Raw genomic sequence first — 19,020 nt, forward strand, 5'->3', positions numbered from 1 at the left:
GGATAAATTGGTTATCAATTAACCAGTGTTCAATGGTATTAAAGGAGGTTTGTGTGAGGGAGTGAAGATAGTACAGTTGAGTACATTTACCATAAATGTAGATTTTCGAGTGTATTCACTGTTGCAGTCATCACATTTGGGTTATCTGCTTGAAGTAGCCTGATTATCAAAGTCTTGGGTCCTGCATAAGTTGCTGTCTCATCTTCCATGACGTCAGGTAGTCAGGGGTATAACGCATGCAGCCAATGCCATTACATCAGTTTTTCTTGCCCCAGATGTCAGGTGCCCCCCTAATGGGAAGCAATTAAATATATATACAAGGTTACACCTCCATCAAAAAAGCAAATACACCAAAAAGCTTTGAGCATAGTAAAAAGGAATAGAGGTATAACCAAAAGAAGTAAGGGGGCTGGAGGTAGGGTAACCAGGACTGCAACAGTGAATACACTCAAACATCTACATTTATGGTAAGTGTACACAACTGTACTATGTTCTTCATGTTTCACTGTTGAAGTCATCACATTTGGGTAGATTCCCAAAGCTAAGGATGGGAGGAGGAAATTAGATAGCATTAGGATGAGCTATAAGGCCCTGCAAGACTGCAGTGGCAAAGCCAGTTCTGGATTTAGAGAAAATTGGCAAATGGTAATGCTTGATGAAAGTATGTACAGAACTCCAGGTAGCAGCTTCTAGGATGTCCCTGGTAGGGACACCTCTGAGAAAGGCTGTATAGGTAGATGCAGCCCTGGTTGAATGTGCTCTTGTCCCATGGGATAGATTTTCCATGGTGCTTATAGCAGAAATGAATGCAATGGCCTATCCATTTAGAAATGGTTTGCTTTGAAATGGCCTTCCCCTCTGCCCCTGCAGCAAATGCCACCAGCAGCTGTTCAGATTTCCTGAGAGGTTTAGTCCTTTCCAAGTAAAATCTAAGTTGTCTGTGCACATCTAAGGAGTGCAGTATACATTCCCCTTTGTTCTGTGGATTAGAAAAGAAGGTTGACAAATGAATGGACTGATTAAGAGCCACACTGGATACTACCTTGGGCATGAAGGTGGGATTGGTCCTGAGGGACACCCTGTCCGCATGAAAGATGATGAAAGTCTCCACTGCCATAACGGCCTGTAATTCAGACACCCTTCTTGCTGAAGTAATGGCTAAAAGAAAGGCTGTTTTCCAAGAAAGGAATTTCAACTCTGCATTTGCAGCTGGCTCAAAAGGAGGTAGAGTGAGTTTTTCCAATACAAAGTTAAGGTCCCAGGCTGGAGTTGGGGCTCTCCTCGGTGGTCTTAAGTTTTTGGCCTCTCTGAGAAACTGCTTGAGCAGTGGATGAGAGAAGAGGGGTGGTTCTGTGTTGTCATGAGCTGAAATGGCTGAGGCATGAATTTTGATGGTAACAGAGAGATCAGGTAATTAGCCAGGCTGCCAGGTTCAGGGTTTGAAGCTGAGGGTGCAGAATGTGTCCCTCCTGCTGGGACAGCAGGGTAGGGGTCTGAGGCAGGTGCCATGGTGCCAGCAGCGACACACTGTGCAAGAGGGGGTACCAGTGTTGGCATGGCCAGCCTGGTGCAATCAGTATCATTCTTGGTTTGTCCTGTTTGATCTTTAGTAGTACCTTGGAGAGGAGAGGCAGAGGAGGAAAGGCATAAACTGATAGATTTTTCCAGGTGAAGGACAGGGCATCCACTTTCCAAGCTTGTTTGTGGGGAGTCCTTGTGAAGAATTTGTCCAATTGGCAGTTCTGGGGGGAGGCAAACAGGTCTATCTCTGGGCTCCCCCATTTGTTTATCAACATGTTGAATGTCTTTGGTTCCAGTTTCCACTTGTGTGGGTCCATGAGATTTCTGCTTAGTTCATCTGCCAGTGTATTTAGCTTTCCTGGCAGGAATTGAGCCTGTAGGTGCACTTGGTAGCTCAAGGCTGTGTTCCACAGAGCCACAGCTGGTCTGCAGAGAGGGTATGAGTGGGTTCCCCCCTACTTATGTACCACATAACAGTGGTGTTGTCCGTCTTTACCATTAATTGTCCTGGAAGAATGTGGTCCTTGAAGGCTGTCAGAGCATTCTGTACAGCTAACATTTCTTTTTGATTGATATGCAGGTGCATTTGACTTGGGTTCCATTTGCACTGAATGCACTTCCCTGCCAAGTGAGCCCCCCATGCATAGTCTGATGTGTCTGTTGTTAGGGTTTAGGCAGCAGGGGGTAGAGTGAATGGCAGTCTCTTGTTTTGGTGGCAGGCCTATGCCCACCAAAGGAACTATAACTGTAGGCAAGGTATGACAGGAATCATTGCTTCTAGATCCTGAGAATGTTGACACCATAGGCTTTTTAGATACTGCAGTCTTGCATATGGAATTTTGGAGAATGCAGAAGGCCATGAACTCCAAGGCCTGCAGTATTTGTCTAGCAGATAGCAGGGTCTTTGTGGCCATTAGTTTGAAGTAAGCTGTCAAATGAACTTGTTTCTCTGGCGTGAGGAAGGCCATCTGAGAAGTTGTGTTCAAGTTTGCTCCCAGGAATACAATTTGTTGGCTGGGTACAAGATGTGATTTCCTTTTGTTTATGGTGTACCCCAGAGAAGTTAGCACCTTTCGTACAAACGCCAGATGATTCAAAAGTATGTCCTGGCTTTCTGCCTGAATTAGACAATCGTCCAGGTATGGGTATATTTGAATATTTCTCTGCCTGGAAAATGCAATGACTGCAGCTAGGCACTTTGTGAATACCATGGGTGCAGCAGATAAGCCAAAGGGCAGTGCAGAGTACTGATAGTGTATGAAGCCTGCTTTGAAGCATAGGTATCTTCTGCAAGATTCCCTGATTGGGATGTGCAGGTAGGCTTCCTTTAAATCCAGTGTTGCCAACCAAGCACCCCTGCCTAACACAGGAAGCAAGTGGTGAAGAGTTAGCATCTTGAATTTTGAGATCACCAAAAAAACTGTTTAGGATAGACAGATCCAGGATAGGATGCCAGGAGTTGTCTTTTCTGGGCACCAGGAAAAGTCTTGAGTAGAAACCTTGTCCCCTTTCCTCTTCTGGGACAGTTTGAATAGCCCTTATAGAGAGAGAGGACTTGCTTTTGAGCCTCTGCCGACTGATTTGGGGGTAGATCTGGCCAACCGTTTAGGGTTGGTAAAGTGTGGAAGTGGAATCTGTATCCTTGGGAAACTATATTTAAAACCCACTTGTCCTGGGTAATGAGTTTCCATTTTTTTGCCTGCAGAGCAATCTTTCCCCCTAAAGGAGCAGTCAGTTGCGAAGGGCTTGGAAGTTTTAAAGTTAAGTCATTGAGACAGTTGACCATAGCGGGGAGTCTTACTACTCCCTGCTTTGGAAGTGGGAGCCCCCCACTACTTATTCCTGTGCATACCTTGGGACTGAAGCCTGGGTGTTCTGCTGGTTCTGGGTTTGGACTGAGAAGGCCTGGAAGAGGCAGGACAGGACCAGTTCTTAGAGGGCCAATGCCTACTAAATCTTGGAGGCTGTACTTTCAGGAAATCTTTAACAGTATGCATTGATATAGCTTTTTCCTCCATCTTTTTAAGTACTTCTTCTGCTTTGTTGCCAAACAGGCGGTCCTGGTTTAAGGGAGCATCCAGCAATTTAGCTTTAACATGATCTGGCAAAGATTGCTCCTTAAGCAAAGCATGCCTTCTAAGTACAAACCCAGTGACAGCAGCACTGCAAGATGCCTCTAGTGAATCAAAACCACATTGCAAAGTATGTTTTCTAACTTGTTCAGCAGAATGCATTAAGTCCTATAAATCCTTATTTTCAGCACAGTCAGGAATCAACATCATTTTCTGTTTAAGCAATGCAATAATATGCTGCTGATACTTTAACATATGAAATTGGCAGTTTAAGGCTCTAATGGCCAAGGTTGCAGAAGTGTATACCTTCTTGCGCCATCTATCCAGCACCCTGGAATCTCTATCAGAGGGGGTAGGATTTTTCCCAGTAGTAGCCTTAATGCCCTTGGGTCCCTGTGAAATGGTCTCAGGATCCGCAGTAGGATTTTTAAAGAGGAACTTGTGAGAGTCAGGAAACCTGTAATATCTATCTGGTTTTCTGGGACCAGGAGGTAAGGAGTCTGGGGCCAAGATAGATTCCGAAAAGGCATCATCAACAAAGTCCAGTACAGGGGGGATAGCTAAAGGCCTGTGTTGGAGCAGGAGTAAGAAATCCCTAAGCCTCTTTTAAGAATCAGAGTAATCCTGGCTTTCCCAGCGAAAATGCTCCTAAGAGTATGCAAGGTTTCACCAAAAGAGAGATCCTCTGGAGAGGAAGCAGAGGGAACAGAGTCCTCTGCATCAGAATCCTCATAGGTAGATAAGGGTAAATCCTGGAATCAGAGGAAACAGACATTTCAGAATCCTGATCAGAAGAATCATAAGCAAATTCAGTCCTAGGTCTCTTAGAGAGGGAAGGTTGGCTTCCCCTGATTAAAGTAATAAGGTCTTCAGCCATTCTTATCATTTGTTTTTAGGTATAGAGGCCTAACCATGCTGTCTGGGTGTCGTTTTTTTAGGCATGGATTGAGTTTTAGGCCTTGAAGAAGAAGATGGCGTTGGTTAATATGCAAATCAGTGGACCTGAATACACCCTCAGAAGCCGGTGCCTGCACAGCGGCTCTGGACCCATCCAAGGTAGAGACATCCATAGGTTCCACAGTTGAAGCATCTCGCGGCATACTGGACTCTGAATGGGACTCAGTAGAGGCCTGCAAATCTGAAGTAGCGGGTATCAGGGGCTGCGAAAGCGCCTCACTGAGCACCAGTGAACCGGCGACTAGCTTAGGAGAAGCGTCGTCGGCAGCTTTGGACTTAGGCGGCCTGTCTCTGTCTTTATCTTTGCGTTTTTTGGAATGTTGGTAGTCAGGTGGCTTACCGAAGCCATATCTGGATAATTGAACAGAGTACCAAAATATTTAGAAGCGTAAATATACCGACGACGAATAGTTCGTTGTTTAAATAAGGCACAAAACCGACAGCGAGGTACATCATGGTCAAGGCCTAGGCAAGGAATACAGTATGAATGAAAATCTTTATGAGGTATTTGCTTTCCACAAGAAATACAATTACTGACTTTTACTGACATCGGTTTAGAGCAAGAAAAAGTTTCCCCAACGGGGTACTTAGCTTTAGTTGAAGACTTCGGTTCTGAAACTCGAAAACAAAAATTTCAGGAGTCGGCCGGCCGGCACTTGTGAACTGCTTCTGCTTCGGGCACCGCACGGCAAGAAAGACTGATGTAATGGCGTCGGCTGCATGCTTTATACCCTTGACTACCTGATGTCATGGAAGATGAGACAGCAACCAACGCAGGACCCAAGACTTTGATAATCAGGCCGACTGAGGGCTACTGCAAACAGGTAACCCAAATGTGATGACTGCAACAGTGAAACACGAAGAACATCAGTCGGGTTGTTGGACAGGGTGATAAGAGGAGACTCATCGGCATATTGGATTAGTGATGAGGGGCTGCAGGGGAGCAAAGATTGTGAGTAAAAATATTGAAGAGAAAGGGACCCAGAATGGATCCTTGGGGAACACCTGTTTGGATAGGTAAGAAGAGTGAGTAGGATGTCTGCATCGAACAGATTGTTTTGTGTTGTTAAGATAGCTAGAGAACCAGAGACTGGAGGAAGTCGAAGGCTATCATTAAGACTGAAACCCATACTAGGCTTCTCGGTGCCATTATAGATAACCAACTGTGACCTGCATGTATTCTGCAGTATTAAGAAAACTCATTAAAAATTAGGTCTATTGTACAGGAATAAAAAGTTCCCAACTATCGACTCACAACAGACACTTGCCCAGGCTTACCTCCTCCCTAACCTACTATATTGTTCTCAAATCCTAACCAACTTACAATCAAATAATTTCATAAAACTGCAAACCACCTATAATAAAGTAGTTAGATTTGCTTCCAATAACTCACCTAGGTTAAATCACTGTCTTGCCCTTACTTCTCTAAACTAGCTAGAATTCCCTCACCATCTCCAACCTTCCCAACTTACCCTCATTCACTCCATCATATACAAACTCTCCTCCTGCCTTTCCATCTCCACTGTAGTCTCCCTTTACACCCCCTCCCTCAAACTTTAAGAAGCTTTGACAAATTTCACCTGGAAATTTCCAAAAATAAGAGCTGTTTTAGACAAAAACTATATAGTTATTTACCAACCTTATCACAGAACAAACTTCCCATGTCTCTACGAAAAATAAACCAGACATTTGACTTTAAGGAAGCTCTAAAAGACTACATTAATACTACCTGGACCTGTCCTTGTAAATATCCTACATGAACTGTTTATCATCTTTCCATAAACCTTCTCTTACTCTCTTCCAACTGTGCTTTTAACTTTCTTGTCATCATATCTGATTCTTCCTTTTCCCAACACTCTCAGTAATCTCTTCCCTTCACGTTTTACTTATCCTCCTCAATAACTTTCTTTTCTTCTCCCCTCACTATTTACCTAACTTTCCCAGTTTCCTATTTCCCCTACCTTACCCAGTAAAGTTTACAATTCATGTTTAATCCCCAATTCTATAATCTCTGCCCTCTCCTAACTAAGTCTTTAACAACTGGATTTCTCCCTTGTACGTGGTGGTGCTGCGGTAGCATTGTCGCCTCACAGTAAGACGTTGTCCTGTTCGATTCTCAGCTAGAGCGTCTTCTGTGTGGAGACATGCATGAATGGGCGTACCTTTGTTGAAGGTTGTGCATCAAGGCTGGCAACTCGGCACGTAAAAATCTACTGCCAATCATTAGCGGACGGGAGTTCCGCTGTGGCGACCCCTAACCGGGAAAAAGCCGAAAGACAATAACAACAACACTATTCCACATTTACTGGTCAAATCTATTCATTGAACCTCTGGTATATTCCAAAATCACTGTAAATAGATGAATGCAATTCCTATTATAGCTGCATAATCTCCATATACTACTGACCTCTTCTACTTCTGTTCTCTCTAGTGATTCTGTTCTGTGAAAAAATTGTGGTTATTTATGCTTGGAATACTTATGTATCCCTACTAGTATTCCTACTAACTATACTTTTGTACCTCTCTTGCCATTCTGATCTATGATAAAATTATGTGTGTGTTACTTTCTGCTTGGAGTATTTATGTATGCTGCTATTATTCCTACTAGTTACTGTAATTTAATAACTTGCTGTGTTGGGAAGCTCTTTTCCTAGGGCCTCCACTTGAAAAAGGGCTTTTGCTCAGTCGGACTACCCCAGTTAACAAATGTCAAATAAATAAATAAAATAAATAATGTCCTGGTTTAATCATAAGGCCTTTATCTGCAGAATTATACATAAGGAGTATGAGAGGAGAGACAGAAGATAAAATGAATAAGTGACAGTAAAGGATGGAAGTAGGTGATCAGTTGAAACATATATATATAGAGAAAAGGAGATTAAAGAAGAAGAAGGATTGTGAGATGGCAAGACTATGCAGAAATAATACAAGTAGGTTTACTAGGATTGGTACTGTGGCCTTTATTAGAAAATTATTGTTGCATTATCTTGTATGTTTTTTACTTATGTTAGTTCATATGTTCATAGGTTCAAAGGAGGTTACTAGGCTAGTGACCCTAGAGCCTCTACAAGCCTAGCCATGTTAATCCCAAGTATCTTTATTTGTTCTTTTTGGATAGTCTGCAGAACGAATTTATGAACAGAATGGGTCTGTGATCAACATTGGCTACCCCTGTCCATGAAGGACATGAGTGCCACCCCAGGGGTAAATTTCCAGAATCCCATTAATTATTTAGGTTGCGTATGAATAGAGTCAGTGAGGAGCTCTGTTTTACGTGAATAGGAAGTATATTCCACAGAACTGGCAGTGTCTGGGAGACATATCTGTCTCTCCAGCATGTCCTGTTAATGTCATAAGCTAGGTTGAGATTCCTAGAGTGAGTAAATCTTGTGCCATTTGACTTGCGGATGTGCAGCATTTCCATTAGGCCAGGGTCGGAGATTTCTCTATAGGCCAGGCACAATTCACCTCTCAGCAGCCTATAAGATACAGATTAAAGTGACAGGGCTTTCAGCCTGTCCACGTAGGTCATGGTTTGGAGTCCCTGTATTTTCTTAGCAAGAAATCTCTGAGGTCTCTCCAGTTGTTGCAGGTGTCTAGTGAGGTACATGTAAAAGGGTGCATTATAGTCTATTAGTGGTCTGATGAGGGTCGAGTGCAGTGGAGTTATAACATCCCTTGACCTGGATGCTATGGCCTTGTTTATGAGGTGCAGTGCGTAGAAGGCTTTCCTTACCACTGTGGAAATTTTGTGATCAAAGTTCAGATTGCTATCAACCGGTGTTCCCAAGTCTTGCACCACTGGGTTGGAACTCAGGGGGTTGATGTCAATATTTTAATTTGCAGTGAATTCAGTTTTGTCAAAGGGAATAATAATGCATTTTTTGCACTTAGTTTTAGACCACGGCGTTGGCACCAATTATTTGATTGTGTTAGCCCTTCTTGTAATATGTTGACATTGTTGGGGGTGTGACACCCCGCCACTGAACTGGTAATTAAAGAGGCTCAATCCTCACCACTGGCACCAGTGGGGAATGCACATTGGGAGGATGACAGGTACACACACAGTATTTCCAAATGCAGCTCTCTGCATCAAGTGCAGTTTCCCTTAAGAGCACATAGATACCACAGTCAGTCCAGGGCTGGTTTCTCCCTCTTTCTCCAGATCCCCAATAAGACTCCCCACTGGCACATTTATAGAGTTGAGACATAAGCTGAGTGGCCAAGCCAAGACCTCCAGCACCCTCTTGCTCCCTGTTCCTGCCCAAGTAGCTCACACACACACACACACACACACACACACACACACACACACACACACACACACACACACACAAACACACATACACACACACACTTTGAAATTTGATTTACACACACACACACACTCACCTGGGAAAAGCTGGCACAGGTTTACTAGGTATTTCCCCTTTTGCCCAGACTATAAGGTAGCTATCACTGCCACCAGCCACTCCTTGTCAGCTACTTTAAGGCCCTTAACAAAGGGTGTCCAATCTTACTGTGTAATGTTACTATCAATACAAATGGCAGTTTGGCTAAGAGCAAGGCTATTAGGAGTGACCCACAGTGTCACCAAACAAATATGCAAGTACTCTTAAAACTTAAATATCGCTAGACAGATCAGCCACAATGAAAGGTTTAAATATATTTAATAATAAATAATAAAAGAACAAGACAATACTAAATACATACTTACAGTTTCATCAGAGTTCAAAATCACAGGAAATATTTAAAACAACATTGAAAGACAGTCTCAAATAAAGAAAAACATCTAAGCTAAGCTTTGCTATATTCCTGACTATATCTAAGAGAATTACTATACCCTAGTAAACTTACTAACAGAGCAAGGCAAATGTGTTGTGAATGGATCTTGTCAGGTCCAAGACAGAATACAGAATGTTGTCTCTCTCTCTCTTTCTCTCTCTCTCACAGAGAGTTCTTAAATTAATATCTCAAATATTGCTGCTGGGATAGCTTGCAAAATGACATACTTTCTTGTCATCTGACTCTATCCTAGGTTCAAAACAACCACTGATGGCAGCTGGTAGCATTTAGTATCTACCCGTAAAAATACATAAACCTCAGAACTATGGCAGATTCTGGAAGTCATAAAACAATAAAACACTTCCACATCTCAAGCTTAGTAATTATATATCCTTCAAGACAACACAGAGAGCTCCCTAGAGTAGACATCCTGTTTCTTGCTGTCATAAGGTAATTTAATTTCAGCTATTTTTCTGACGTTTTGCTTTTCCACTGTTAAAATATATACATTTAAACAGTTACAATAGTGTGTGTACATTTCTTGTTCTCTTCCAGCAAAGCACACTGTAGATGCATCTTTAAGCTTAGTACTTTACAAAATACCTTTTTTAACACACGTCTGTACAAACCTAGTTTGATATATACATGACATACAGTTCTAATGCATTTGTAACACAAGCATCTTATACGAAGCATGTTGACATTCACAAATGACACATAACCATTTACAAAATTCCAGACAGCTGTGCTAGCAGTATCTCTCTTTGTCACAATTATATATAAATCATGTTTATATTCACAAGTGACATATAATTATTTACAAAATTCCAGCTAGCTGGGCTGGCAGTATCTCCTTTCGTGACAGGGGGACTCAATGATTTCTTCCAGTTTGCAATCATCAGCGAACATGGTGAGCCAGAGGCCATCTACTTTGGCCTGGACTTATGAGAAACAGATGCCAAACAGTAAGGGGCCCAGCACAGACCCCTGTGGTATTCCACTGGTGATGTGTCTATTGGTGGAAGTGGAGTCACTAATTTTGATAGAATGCATTCTGTCAGTTAGCCAGTTGGCTACCTATCTAGTAACATAAGGGTTAATCCCTAGCTGGGCGAGTTTCTCAATGCCAGAGTGAGGAATTGCATCAAAAGCCCTGAGACATGTTCACAACACACAAAAACTTTGCAAAGCTTAGAAATATTTTGGCAGACTCAGGAGAACTTTGGCAAACTCAGAACAGCTTTTGCAGTGTCAGAGGAGGTTAGGAAATATCAGAATACTGTTAAAAAAACCCAAGAGCAGTACAATAACAAACAAATGAAGTTTCTTTAACAAGTGCAGGCTGAAAAACAGTGATAAATTCAACAAAATCAATAAAAGTGTTAAATATCACTGAAACAGTTAGAGCAAATGAAAAAATGTAAATATATCAGGTTCGTAGGTCCAGATGGTTTTAGAACCAATCCAAGTTGTGTAGTCACAGGTGTCCAAGCCAGGCACAAGGAAGCTATGAATAAATGAGCACAGTCTCACAAAAATGTAATTCTTTTATACCAGCATGATGAAAGACAAAGTTAAACCCTCAGGCCAATTAGAGAGAAACACAGTAAGCTATCGATCAGTAGTTCCCACCTTGGATGGGTAGAATTTAGCTCTCTGCTCCCACCAGAGTACACAAGCACCATCTTATGTAATGGTTTTGAGCTCAAGTGCAGTGAGAAATGCTTTACAACAAAAGTTAGAATTTCTGCAATATCAGGAATCCTTGGAAACAAGTTCATTAACCCAGTTAAATGTTCACAACACCCAAAAACTTTGCAAAACTTAGAAATATTTTGGCAGAACGTTGGCAAACTCAGAACTGATTTTGCTGTGTCAGAGGAGGTTAGGAAATATTTTAATAATGTTAAAACAACCCATGAGTAGTACAGTAACAAGCAGATGGAGTTTCTTTAACAAGTGCAGGCTAAAAAACAGTGATAAATTCAACATAATAAATAAATGCAGCACAGAAGTGTTAAATATCACTGAAACAGTTAGAGCAAGTGCAAAAAATATATCAGCTTTGCAGGTCCAGATGGTTTTTGAAGCAATCCATGTCTTGTAGTCACAGGTTTCCAAGCTAGGCACAAGGAAGCTCTGAATAAATGCTTTTATAGATAATTGCAAGAACAGAAAGTATCAGTCTGTCTGGTTCTACATGACATGGGTTCTCCTTAGCTAACAGAGATTCTGGCCCCATATGACTCAGTTAGATTGTGTTTCTCTTTCCTGAGGTTGTTGGAGGTTACTATATTTAATCTAGAATCTTTTAGTATGCATGTTTTTTGTCATTAGGCTATGTACCTGAGGAATTGTTTCAGCCAGTGGGTGAGACAGCCCCCTACATTATCCAGATTTAAAAGGTTGCTGAAGAGCCATACATTTAGTCGCTTGTTTTAACATATTCATGTACTTTTCATATTTTACTTCAGACAGAACATTTTACTGCAGTGGTGGTGCTGCGGTAGAGTTGTTGCCTCATAGCAAGACGTTGTCCCGTTCGATTCTCAGCTAGAGGGTCTTCTGTGTGGAGGCATACGTGAATGGGGCATGCCTTCGTTGAAGGTTGTGCGTCAGGGCTGGTAACCCGGTACGTAAAAATCCACTACCAATCATTAGCGGACCGGAGTTCCGCTGTGGCGACCCCTAACCGGGAAAAGCCGAAAGACACAAACTTCAGACAGAACATTTTAAAAGGTAGTTAATTTTCCATTTACTTAAAGTGTTTTGTGTTGTTTTCACTTTATCAGTGTTTTAGATTATAGCACTTAATACAACTGACTTTGAATTGACCTGGAACTTCTGTTCTGTAAGACTCTTTCTTGTTGCAAAAGTATCATGTGGAAGAATTTCTGAATCACAGTCCTTAATGTGTAAAAGTTTTTCATAAGAAAGTTAAGTTCCTCCTTTATGCTTAAAATGGTACCTGAGTTTACCTTCAGTCAGTGTAGTCTGTTTCCTGTTTTCTATTCCAAGAAAAAAGAGACATCATTTTGCTCTGCAAGAATGCACACAGAGCTCTGAGGTATTATGTAGCAAATGGTACAGCCAGTTGGACTATTTTTTTTATTACTATCATAAGTATAACAAAAACTATCTGGGAATTTTAAAGCTCACTGCACTATTTAGCAGTTATTCTGCTGCTTTCTTTGGGAATATATCTGCTTAGTATATCAGTGAGGTTGCTATTTTGTCATAAATTCACACCTTTTCAGAAAATTGTAAGTTGAACACAAGGTCACAATGGTAGTGAAAATGGATGGTCTGGGGTGCCAAATTTTGATCATTGTTTTAAAGCATCATAGTTACGCTGCAATATTGCTGAATAAGTGCCAGACATAGATTAAATGATTTCTAAGTTTAAATGTGCCCAGACATAGATTAAATGATTTCCAAGTTTAAATGTGTTCTCTTATCTTGTTTGCCTCAATATATTTGACTTGAGGAGAGGTTTCTTCCTTTAGCAGTTGTACAAATTACAAACATAGTTTGGATTTCCTGAGAATGGATATATGGGACTGGATACCAATCCAAGGAATAGGGAACAAGAAGGAGTTGAAGGTTCCACTATGAAGAGTCATCTAGCTATAAACATGTCAGTCTTGAAAGATCAAAACCATATTGTTGAATTACCATGTCACAACAAAGGGATGTCATGGTTTTGCCAGGGTTCAGCAACCCCTGGACCCATCTGTGGGGGACTTGGTATACAAACGTAACGGTGATATGAAGGACAAACTTCAGGGTTGTACAACTAACAAGGAAAAACACTCTGCAAGGGGGATAATAGTTACTACACAACCTGCAATCTTACATTTTGTTGAAAGCATTAGGAAACTCAGCTGGTAAAAGGTACCACTGGGGAAATAGTATTGGGTAGGTAACAGCTGGCCATTTAGATATCAACTACTTGCAGAGTAACTAGGCATAGAAGGTCCTGGAAAATATTACAGATTTGCATCACTGGGAATTGTTCTTAGATGCAAATGAGTCCTTTTACAGCAGTGTCAAGACAGGTTTGTGCTGGACTGTGGCAAAGATAATACTTAACATATTTTCAATTGATTAGAATCCCAAGAGTAATGAAATGAGTCAGAAATAGAGTACTGTATACCCTAAGGTTGATAAGTTTTATGTTAGAATCTCTGTCATATCATTGTAAGGGGGTCAGATTGGTATGCAAGATGTTCAAATTGTTAGCCCATTAAGGAAGGTATATGTAGATGTAAGAAGGAGATGGATAAAAAGGTTTGGTTATTATATTAGATTAATAGGAATGTATACAACAAGATCTAGGAGGTTTATGGGACTTGGGTAGAAATGTTTGCATCAGAATTTTTGACAATATGGAAGATGAGTCAAATGTATTCTATATTCCAATTTGTTGGAAATATGGGTATCGGGGGGGGGGGTGTTGGATTCACATTTTCTAATACCTTGTACAATTTCATGGCAACTTTAAGTGGGTTAGTGACTATATGTGGTATGGGAGAACTAAACTTATTGCAGAGGTGTTTTTGGTGGGACTCTAATAGAGATGGGATTGGGCTACAAATCAAGATGAATTATTGGTCTTAGTACTGTTATACTGATAACTGTCACAAGAAGGTGGTACATGAATGTTTCAATAACTATAGCAGAACGTCTGGAGATAATCAATAGGTCTAAAAGACTGAGGATTTTTAGCTGTGCAATGAGTGAGAATGTGGAAGGGGCTATGCATTAAACATGGGGGTGTGAAGTCCACCACTAGGTAAGTTCTAAGGTATATAATGATCATGCTTCATTATTCATAGGGATGCCTTATTTCCAAATCATGATGTTCTAGGAAGAGAAGCATTTAGGAGTGACTATTTTGTTAGCAAAGTATATCTGCTGGATGCTTATTTTTATGGAAGTTCCTATGGCTATGTAAGGATTTTGGAATTTATTCTCTATGACTAATCACATTGTATGGACATATTCATCATTTTTCGATTTAATTGTCTGGGTTTAGTTTCATTAACTTGTACCCACTGAATGAAGGGAGCGGTTTTAGCTCCCCCATGACCCTGAAACAGAATAAACAGGTAATCAGAAAATGAATGAATAACTATACCTTGATGTTGATGAGGATTTGCTTCTGCATGTCCATAGGATATGCTGTAAACCAATCATGCATTATAACACCTCTAAGATATACTATTTTGTATTCTTCAGTGGTGTATTCTTTAAAATAATATAGCTTCCTGCAGCAAAAATCTTTATGATGGTCATGGTGCAGTTATGTAATGACCCACCATAAGTGTAGCTGAGTGACTAAAACAATCATTGCTCTGGGGAGGATGATTCTAAGTAGCCCCTGGTACTATATGTATAGTCTGGCAGCATTCATTGAAGACACAATTTGTTTACTATTTTTTTCTGATTTTTTTTTTGGGGGGGGGTATTTTATGTTATGCATATAGTTACCCACTTGTGTTACTGAAACAAAAGTTTCTTACAAAGTTTTGAAAGTTAGTTAACTTTTGTGTGATATAGCTGTGATCCATTATTTATATATGAATGTCTGTCATTACACATCCTCACAAACACTGGCATTCTTCTTTCTGTGGTTCTTTTACCTGCCATAAATGCATTTGTGGGTATAGTCTCTCTAGCTGCCATGTCCTGAACACCAAAACTAAAGAAGAGAGATAAAGTGTGCTGTTTGCTCTGTAATATAGCCAGGTTGCCTTTTAACACCATGGTATGAAACTACAACCATTTTCTTTAGGAGTTGTCTGATTGCTGTAAAGACTTGGCCAATTGTCTCAGGTAGAACATTCAAATCATTTGTATAATTTTCATGTTATTTGTACGTATGATGTTATGGTGTTATCATACAACTGTACTTTATGAAACTTCTTGACTGCAAAAAGCACTGCAAGATCTGCTTTATGTAGATGTGAATATCTTTTTCTGCAGGTAACTAGAGTTCTAGTTACAAAATGCATAGTTTTTATCTAATCTATCTAGCATTTTATGTGAAAGCACCGAAAGCAGTCTGCCATGCCATATTAAAAAAATTACAATCATGCACAGTTTGACATCTGAAAGCTGGATGCTCCTTTCCACAATTCTTGATGTGCCTATAGGCTCATAGTTATAGATAATTACTAGGCTAATTACTCCAGGGGGCCTTTTTAAGTTGAGCATATCTTCTGTCTGTAAGATAAACACCTTGACCACCCTGCCAACCCCTTTTTACATATATATGTGGGGTTTATATAACAGCTCTGCATCTTTTTCTGTTGTAAATGTTTCTATTCATATTCATGATTTTAACATTTCTTTAAGCTGTTTCCCATAGTTGAGCCTTTTGAAACAGTTAAATCATTTTTGAGATATATATTTTTCTGAATACCGTGTTTAGCTTTTTCTTCTGACCAAGTTTATTATGGAACATTTTCTTGCAATCCTACCTCACTATATGATATACCCAGTAACAGACTCATCACCCTTTGTTTTTTTTTTTGCAAGGACTAAACCTGAAATGATATACAGTTTTACCTGGCTTTGGATTAAAATGCCATTTTAGAAAGTAGCCAGATATTCAAACGCTTTGTTATTTGGCTTTTCTGAATCAAAGAGATTTCTCATTGAAATGTATATCTGTGTTCCAGTGCATAATAACATTCCTTTCCTTTGATACTTCATATCTGCAACAGGAAGTGAGACTGTACTTTGCCGTATTATTTTTCAGATTTGAATTTCAGAATTAAAACAAGTAACAGTTCTTACTATTGAAGCTATTCCAGTTTTGCAACTTCTTCAGATCACCTTCTTTCATAATTTCAAATTATCTATTGTCACTAAGCAATGTCACTGAATTTTGTATGCATCAGAATACAAATACATGAAGCCTGGCTTAACAGTGTGGTGTGATAAAGACCAGACTTTGAGCCAGGTGACCTGAATCTGAGTAGTGTCTTGGGCACTGGAAGAGTGAGGCAGTGAGTAGCCAATGAGGCCAGTTATGGGAGAGGAAATCAGGCTGAATCACTGCATTGTGGGCACCTTTTGGAGGGAAGGCAAGCAATAGTCAAGATACAAACTTGGTCCTACTGGAAGCACATTATAAGGAGGTTAGCAGACAGACAACTTAGATAGTAAGGGTAGCAAAGGTGAAACTTACAAGGGAATTAGCAGAAGAAATCAAAAATGGGCACAATGGTTTTTTTTAGGTATATAACAGAAAAGTGGAAGGAATAAACGCTTACATGAAATGTCGTAAGTATGAGAGATTTAGGTATATAAAAGGAAGAAGCCATGACTGAGGTAGCCTTCGTGGATTTTGTGTAGGAATACAAATGCCCTCAGCTGAAAACATTGTATACCCTTGCATCTGCAAGCATGTAGGTAGCTGCCAAAGGAGGGGTTAGGGCTACGTAACTCAAAGGGGATGAAGTGGTAGAATAGGCACAGTATAAAGAGGCTAGGCGAAGAGCAGCAAAGCTTGTGAGGCTGCAGAAGAGAAAGTTAAAAGAGAATTAGCAGAATAAACCAAGAAGATATGCAATGTTTTCTAAGTACGTAACAAGAAAGAAAAAAAGGGTTCATTAATATGAAATAGTATAACTAAAAATGTGGTCACATTAGGAATTGTAGAACGATGAATCAATGTATGTGGTAGTCTTCATGGAGAATACACAAGAACATGTGTGTTGTCAATGGGAGGCATCGTATATTTTACATCTGACAGTCTATTGTGACTGGTGAGCCCCTCACCAGAAGATTGCAAAAAGCCTGATAGGTAGCAGATGAGGGACGAAAAAGATGAGGGAAAAAAAATACACAAAGATAAGTAAACACGATTGTTACTTTATTCCATCCAACTACAATGTCAGTAAAGTTCATCTAACTCAGTGAGAAAATAGTTTCAGTACCATTTCTTTTTTTTTCCTTCCTTGAAAGGCAGGCTCAAACCAGCCAATTCTAATTATTCTGAAAAGACAATTGACAGGGGAGGCTTACTGACTTAGACTCGCCACACTATTGCCTTACTTTGATACAATCAGCACAATTTATGCTTCATTTAATTTTCAGCTGATGTTTTAAGTATGTCATGATTCCAGATTCCTGGGTACCTATATAAAATCCTGAGTCTTTGTCCTAAGAAATACTGCCATAGCATGTTAAAGCTAGTTCATCCTACTCTGGTGTGTATTCCTTACTTCATTTCCTGTACTCGCTCTGATTCCTTACTCTTTTCTTATATTCTTGTACATTTCTTCTTTTAAATTTTAAGAGCTTAGACCTTTTATCAGCCAAAAAAAGGATCAGAACTTATAAAACTGTGCTGAGCTCAAAGACAGAAAGTTAAGACTGAGATAGTAAACTGAGAGCACAGTGGAAAAAAAAACAGGCATTGCGAATGAGTCAGAGAAGGAATACTGAAAACGATGGTCAAAACACTAAGAAAGACAAAAAGACAAAAGGAGGAAAATGCTGACATGTGTACATAAAAAGGTGAAGCTAGCAGTTAGGGAAAGAGAAAAGTATACAAGAAAAGGAAGAGGAGGCACATTATAAAGAGACTATCAGAAGGGCAACAATGATGGTGAGGGACATAAAAATAACTTTAAGAGTTACCTATATACCTTCTAACAGATCTTTAACTACACTTATTCCATCATTTTTTCTATCTCTCCCTCTCCTTTCCCAATAATTTCTCCTCTATTTTCATCAAAGTTCTCTTTCTTTCACACATTGCCTAATTAACACACAACCTACCATAACCTAGTACAAGGTCTGTTCTCTCACACATTACCCATACACCTTAAACTCAAACTTACCTGGCCATTCTCTGTTTATCTGTCACTCCTTCTTTACATCATACTTCTTTATCTCTCACTACCCCTTGCAATCTTATTATGCTAATCCTTATTCAGCACCAGCTCTTTTTCATCCTCTTCTTCCTATCCAGGTTCACTCCTCAAACCCATCATCCTCATAGTAGTATATGCAGTTATTATTCAAGAAGACATGCTACCTCTCCTACCTTTCAATTCCAGGCTCCAACCTAACCTACACACTCTTTACCTTTAGTATTCCTATTCACTCCTATACATCTCAAGCTAACTTCCCTTCTCTTTACCATTCACTACCTACTCATCATTGAACTTAAATATCAGCCACCCACTCTGCCATCAAACACCAAATCAAGCTTCCCAAACACTTACACAAACTATTTTTTATCTTACTGCTATTTTTCCTTCAAAGTAATACTGAAGCACAGCCCAGGTGCACAGTGTCTCTCCTGTTACCGTCCTAATGCCCATAGCATTGCAAATAAAATGGATCAAATGAATGCTATAACTTTTCACAACCAAACTCCTAGTAGTTACTGAAGCTTGACTGGTATCAGATAACTCTTCTCTACACAACTTTCTTCCTGGATATAGCTATTTTCTTGACTGCAGACCAGGTAATACTACTGGATGTGGTACCCTACTGATATACAAATCTCAATTAAAACTGAGACTTACAAAATAACCAGAACAAAATATCCCCTAAACTGGCTTACAGCAGAAATTGCCCTACTCAGTACTATACACTCCCAGTTAGCTGTTACACACTTTCCTCCTCTTCCTCTACAGAGAAATTTAAAGATGTGATTCAG

General features: G+C 40.1%; 1 protein-coding gene across 1 annotated transcript in view; it reads right to left on the bottom strand.

Annotated features, from left to right (window-relative positions):
• The window catches only part of LOC122807660 (netrin-4-like), a 1,595,546-nt gene that overhangs the window by 1,219,816 nt on the left and 356,710 nt on the right, over positions 1-19,020 (bottom strand). The window lies entirely within an intron of this gene.

The sequence above is a fragment of the Protopterus annectens genome, chromosome 7.part1 (assembly GCF_019279795.1).
Source record: "Protopterus annectens isolate FY-2018-M chromosome 7.part1, PAN1.0, whole genome shotgun sequence".
In the NCBI taxonomy this organism is placed as follows: Eukaryota; Metazoa; Chordata; order Ceratodontiformes; family Protopteridae; genus Protopterus; species Protopterus annectens.